The sequence below is a fragment of the Haliotis rubra genome, unplaced genomic scaffold, assembly GCF_003918875.1.
Source record: "Haliotis rubra isolate DU_JTF1 unplaced genomic scaffold, ASM391887v1 Scf1631, whole genome shotgun sequence".
Taxonomy (NCBI): domain Eukaryota; kingdom Metazoa; phylum Mollusca; class Gastropoda; order Lepetellida; family Haliotidae; genus Haliotis; species Haliotis rubra.
This window is the reverse complement of record NW_025765594.1, coordinates 118,694-125,257: the sequence shown is the minus strand read 5'-3', so window position 1 is coordinate 125,257 and position 6,564 is coordinate 118,694. Positions and strand designations below refer to the sequence as shown.

The 6,564-nt window shown below is 39.4% G+C and overlaps 1 long non-coding RNA gene across 1 annotated transcript; it reads left to right on the top strand.

Moving 5' to 3' along the window:
• The first annotated feature begins 2,817 nt into the window (after positions 1 to 2,817).
• LOC124271778 lies at positions 2,818 to 6,329 on the top strand. The gene is made up of 3 exons (XR_006897128.1): positions 2,818 to 2,917; positions 3,636 to 3,684; positions 6,183 to 6,329. It is a non-coding gene; the product is annotated as an uncharacterized LOC124271778 (long non-coding RNA).
• The last annotated feature ends 235 nt before the right edge of the window (positions 6,330 to 6,564 follow it).

Sequence of the window (6,564 nt, the reverse complement as noted above, 5' to 3'; positions counted from 1 at the left end):
CCTTCCTCTTTGTTTTATCAAAGCTGCTGTCCAATACATTCAAAATGTCCGACCTATATACCACAGATGTGATGTGGTGTGTGCATGATAACTTGATATCGGTAGGTCAGAGTGACCCATCTGTCTCCTGCCTGTACATATCTGTACTGATCTGCACTAAATGTGAACTATGAAGATAACGCCAGATTGGGATATCGGGTTCGAATCCCCGATTCGTCCTGAGGGTGAACCCTGCGTGTGGTTTTCAACAACGCAAGATCCATAAAACATTCATGACTTCTGGCTTTTCTCCCAAACTACCTGTACTTAACTAATGCAAGTGACACTAAGTTCATAGTCTCCCCACTTTCATTCGAACAGTATAAATCAGCTGGTCATAAAAATGTGTGATCCCTTCTCGACAGCGAATGCATGTTAAACTACCAATACGGTACAACACACGACCATCACAGAATAGATAAAAGGAACATATCAGTACTGTTGTTAATAAGGCCTTGCCTGTCAACTTGAACGGGACACAATATTGAAATACATATATTATTGTTAAACAATACCCAGTCTTTTCTTTACTCATATTCCATCCGGTGAAACGTGCCAAATGGCCGTGACAATGTTATGGATGAACCACTTAAAATAGGTGAGTGAGTTTAATTGTACGTCGCACTCGGCAATATTCAAGCTATATGGCGGCCGTCATGAAATAATCGAGTCTGGACTAGACAATCCAGTGATCAACATTATCAGCATCGATCTACGCAATTGGGATACGGTGACATGTGTCAACCAAGTCAGCGAGCCTGACCACCCGATCCCGTTAATCGCTTCTTACGACAAGCATGGGTTGCTGAAGATCAATTCTAACACGGATCTGCACGGGTACTTAAAATAACTGAGAAGGCTAAGTATGACTTAAGAGGCACATGGTCACCACTCGCCCCGTTCCACAATCAAACTGAGGAGCGTATTCTTAAAGTTGGTTTGTCATAAATCTCTCCTTTCCTGATTGCTGGAATTAGACGCGAAACAAAGAAAAATGTTCATCTCCTTTAAATAGCTCAGCCATACTACCGAGAACAGTAATCTTTGTTTAATGTGCTCATATGCCCCTTCCAGATTATGCTCGTTTAAATCCGTCGTAATAATTTCAAGTATTGCTGACCGCCTCCGTGATGTAGTGGTTAGAGCGTCCGCCCGGAGAGCGGAAGGTCGCGGGTTCGATCCCCGACCGCGTCATACCAAAAGACCTTAAAATATGGTATTTGTTGGTCCCTGCCTGGGGCCTTGCATTAATGGGTACAACAAGGACTGGTCGGCTCGGAGTCAGTATAATGTGTCTGAGTGGGGTATCCATGCTTCACTGCGGCATGGTATCTCAGTGGGCTAGCACTATGAAACCAGCTTCAGTCTGGGCTAGTACAAGCAGCCGCACATACAAACACACACGCACGTCGTCATATGAGCGAAATATTCTCAAGCACGACGTTAAACCCAATTTCACCTCACCTCACCTTCAAGTATTGCTGACAGTGGTGTAACAACCTTTCACTCACAACAATGTGTGTTTAACATTAGACGTGTTTCTAGACTGGGCTGGACATTGCTCCCAAACTATACTTTCATCCTGGTGTCCTGGGCCTAGATTTTCGAAGCTCTCTTAGCGCTCAGATAGTCGAAAGTGCTATACATTAACATTAACTTACGACTATCTTAGCGCTAAGAGAGCTTCGAAAATCTAGGTCCTGCTAACTTAGCTTCTTAGCGTCAGTCTGTTTTATCTCAGTTCGATATATATGTATGTTATGTACATAGTCGGGAATTAAGTATCGTGTACAGTTGGTTGTGATATAATATTCTAGGGTAGAAATAATTTGCTTTCGTTTGTTTGTTTGTTCGTTGTTTAACGCTGCACTCAGAACGATCCGGGTTAGAATTGGTCCTCAGCAACCCAGGCTTGTCGGAAACCCACGACGCGATTTGTTGACATGACGTTCATGTATCTGAATTACTGGTTGGAACCGATTTCTTGATACCAATGTTTTAATACCAACTGTCCTGAAGTGTGCCCCACCTGTAACATTCTGGTGGCATGTATAATGTTCCAAACGTTACATGATCAATATAGTTACTCCCTTAATGATTGCATGTGCTAACTGGAAGTAATTTAAAGATGTGACTGTCCTTTTACAACCGAATCTGGGAAACAATGGTAAATGTGCTTTTTGTTCCGAAATGCCTAGCTACATGAGTCAATAGATTTCATTGGTGTATGGTCGAGTTTCACCACACAACAAAATTCCCCTACAGCTTTGGCACAGCATATTTTGTTTTATCAACGCTGCTGTCCAGCAGATTCCAGATGTCCTACCTATATACCCACACATGTGATGTGTACATGATAACTAGATGTCGGAAGGTCAAGAGTGACCCATCTGTCTCCCGTCAGTACATATCTGCAGTAATCTGCACTACTGTGAACTCTAACCCAGGTCTTTAGATGTGAGATATCATAGTTTGTTTTAATCTTTTTTCAAAGCAATTTCATGTACCTTACCCAAATCTCTCTCAGGAACCATCAGGCCTAGAAAAAGGCTAAATTTATTTTGAATGAGAAATCGAGAAAAAGCGGAGTACATGTACGTTGTAAATCTGTTAAGCTGTATTCTGTTCGATGTCTATTAAATATGTTACATGAGTAATTGCCGCCAATGTCATCAAGAATCATAAAACAGTCTTTTTGCTGAAACATGGCAGTCAACAAGGGAGCCATACCATTCAGAGCTGGAACCAATTAAAGGTGTCCTATGTGCATTGTGTAAATGTCTATAAGGCTGCCGTAATGATGGAGCAAAACTACGTTCCTGACGACATACCACACGGTCCTTATTCAACATGAAGCTTTTCCTTCTGATGGTTCTAGGTAAGTTTGCATTCCGTGTGTTATGCCACTGTGACTTTTCATACGGCTATTAAGGACATATCATCTCTACCCTTTATCAGCTGATTTCCATGTGCATGGTGCGAGAGTTAAACCAAACATGGGTGTGTACTGTGCTGCATTGTCCTATTGGTAGGAGACTAAGGGGATCGTGTGGTCAGACTCACTGACTACATGTCATCGTATCCCAATTACGTAGATTGATGTTCATGCGGTTGATCCCTGGATTGTCTGGTACAGATCCGAAAATTTACAGAGCGTTGTCGTATTGCAGGAATATTGCTGAGTGCGGCGTAAAACTAAACTCACTCACTCACCTACTCACTCACCCATTTGTTGGTGGTATCACATTGGGTTATCTATCAATGAACCAGAGCGATCATAAGGGTGGACAAAACATCCATCGATACCACAATAATCGATAATCTCTATGCCAGAAGAATACACACCGTTCAGAGCAAACCAACACTTGTATGTGGCGGCTAAGACATGATCGAGTGATCAGATTCACTTCCATGTGTGATGCATGTCATCGTAACGTAGATCGAAGCACATTCTGTCAATCACTGGAATGTCTGGTCCAGACCCGGTTAATGACAGACCGCCGCCATATTGCTGCAACATTGCTGGGAGCGGCGTTAAACAACAAACAAACAAGAAACGTACGAAAGCCATCGGTTAACCCACTTGTATGTTTCAGTTACTTTCTTCACTGGCTCAGTTGAGTGCTGGTCCAGGGATTATGGATGGTGAGTAGAACCGTCTTGTGTTTAGGGGTGGGGATAAAGAGAAATGGTGGTGCGTTCATACGATGTCTGTCTTTGAAAAGTTTGTTAATGCTTATACTGCCTGTTCAAATTGACAGTTCAAGTTCCCCAGCTTTTACTGAGTATTGTTCGAACAACATGTTGGGCGATTTTTATAAAAAACTGTTTCATATACGTATCGATTACACATAGAGTACACAGTTTGAGGATAGGTGTATCTGGGGAAGGTCGTTTACTTGTACATTGCCGCACATTTTCATGATCACACTTTGGAGTAAGACAAGGTATGTGTGCTGATGCAGGGTTGTTTGTTTTTCAGCATGGGTCAAAATTCCGTATGGTGACGACAGTCAAACATCATTGAATCAAAGTGTTAAGAAAACCAACAAAATAAAATGTCTCTAGGAATCACTAACACATTGATATGATACCGGGTTTTGTTAAAAGGGGAATATTAGTTTCAACCTACAATGGCAGTGGCACGCATAAAATGCTTTGTGTTATTGCAATTATTCCTTTTTTGTTCATGATTTTTCAAATCATAGATAATCTACAATACAATCAATCAAAACTACTTCGTTTACACTTTCAAAATGTTCCGTCTTTTTTCTGTGGTGGTGTTTGTTTGTCATGTTTTTGTTCAACGCATGACATATACCATTATGTGAAGGCGGTCTTTAAATATTTGAACCAGACAACCCACACAACTGACAACATGATCATTTTATCTACGCAGGTAGGGCGAGATGACATGCAGCAGTTTAGTCACTGATCCTGAAAAGCATGTGTTACTGAAAACTAGGATGGTGCAAGCTAGCTTCATCTTATAACATTGCATAGAGACCAAGAAGGGGTGATTTAGAATGTTACATATGAGCGAAGGAGCGGAGGCCAACTGAGAATATGTGTGCCAACAGTCCAGTAAAATTAGTGGAAAAAATCATTGAACCTCAAACAAATTGGTACAGAAATGGTTTTGTGTTTATATCATTTACAATAGTTATGTAAACAATAAATATAAATTCCTCCCTTGGATGTTGATGTTAAGTAGCTTTTTGGGGCAAAACTATGGAAAAGGGTATTTTTCCCCACAAAATTCTATCTGAAAATGAGTCAGAAAATGGTATAAAAGATTGTCCAGGACTTCTTTTGCCACATATTTTGTGCATTTTCAGTCAGTATTGATCAATGAAACATAGCGTACTTATCTTTGTGATGAAGCTCCATAATCGAAAAGATGTCTGTAAACTACCATTTGGATTGAGGGAGCATTTACATTTTGGGTATGTTTTACATTATTGTTAATTAATCATTTTTCTCTTTTCCTGTACCTGTAATAAATTATTGTGAAATTATTGGTGTGTAACGATCGGCCAAGCTGACTATTTAAGACGAAACATTGAAAATACATGTAGTACAGGATTTCGTGTCTACTGCAAAGGCTAGCACATTTCCGAGGTGACGCAATATTATGACCTCGGAAATGTGCTGGCTCAACATGACATCCTCGTGACCTCTTCGTGACCCCGCAAACGTGTTGGCCCCCGAGCGTGTTTGTTTAGCGTAACGATGGGGTCGGTAAATAATAATGGATCAAAGGGAGGATCTCATCCTCCTTATGACGTCACAAACATTGTGCTTTGTTGCCTAGTATTGAAATGTGATTTAAACTATTAATGTAATGTGATTTAAACTTTGACAAGTGAAAGTAGTTTAAGGTACTTATCGCCCCTTTATATATAAGTAACATAAATTACATTGCGGTAACGTAAATTACGTCAATAAATGATTACCGATGTTACTTTTCTGTGCACTATCATTTCAATTCTTTTGCTGTTAGGAAATGTAATTAGGCATCTAAATATTCCATTTGTTGAATGGATTTTAGAGGGTTATATACTTCTCATCAAAAGTTTGGACACACTAGTGTAAATACAGCCACTTACTCCAGGCAACTGTTTTCTATTAAATTTTGTAAAATATTCCATACTGTTTATAGGTACTGTTGACACATGAACTGATGTATTGTAAAACAAATTCGTAACGTTGAAAAGGTTATTGTCATGAGTTCAGAAAACAATAAAGTCAGTGTAAATTGGCGAATTCTTAACAAAACTATACACCACAACGCAGCTGTTCACATGCACGAAGAGAAGTATTATATTGAATGTTGAAATAAATTTCTAATTGATGAGATGTAAATTAACCAAGGTATGAAGGAGTTTCAGATAGAATCAATAGTTTGAGTTTTATTTGAAATTCTTGTGTTAAGGGTTGCAATAATCCATCGAACTTATTGATTAATTCATTTGTGTGCATTTACAAGTGTGGGTAAGTACATCGTTATCATAGCGTAAATTACTTCTTGACCCCGAGATATTCAGGCGTGACTATTTCCAGAATGGTCGATTTAATATGACAAAACGTTGTCATATCATTGATGTCACGTATATAACAATGTCAAATGGATTTCTTTTCAGATACAATGGTTAAAATTGATGCCCAAAAGCAACGTGTATAGAGAGAGACAGAAATGGGAGCAGCATATCTCAAGATGGAGACCGAGCTTTTATCGATAAAAGCGTTATAGTTGTGATGATTGACGATTTTGTGTCGGTTTCATAAAAAGATATGTTTTATAGACCGATTACTAGTTTTCTTGCTGAAATACATTTTGATTCTGTTATCAAAGTGGTTGTCATTAATAAAATTATATTAGCAGTAGTAACTTACGTTGCGGACGAATAACATAATTTTCCTGAACAACCAACAGAAATATTTGTACTATTGTCGATTGTTTGTCATCGACCAGCTTTACAGTTTCGCACTCGGCCAGAAAATTATCAACTGATGTTTCTATTT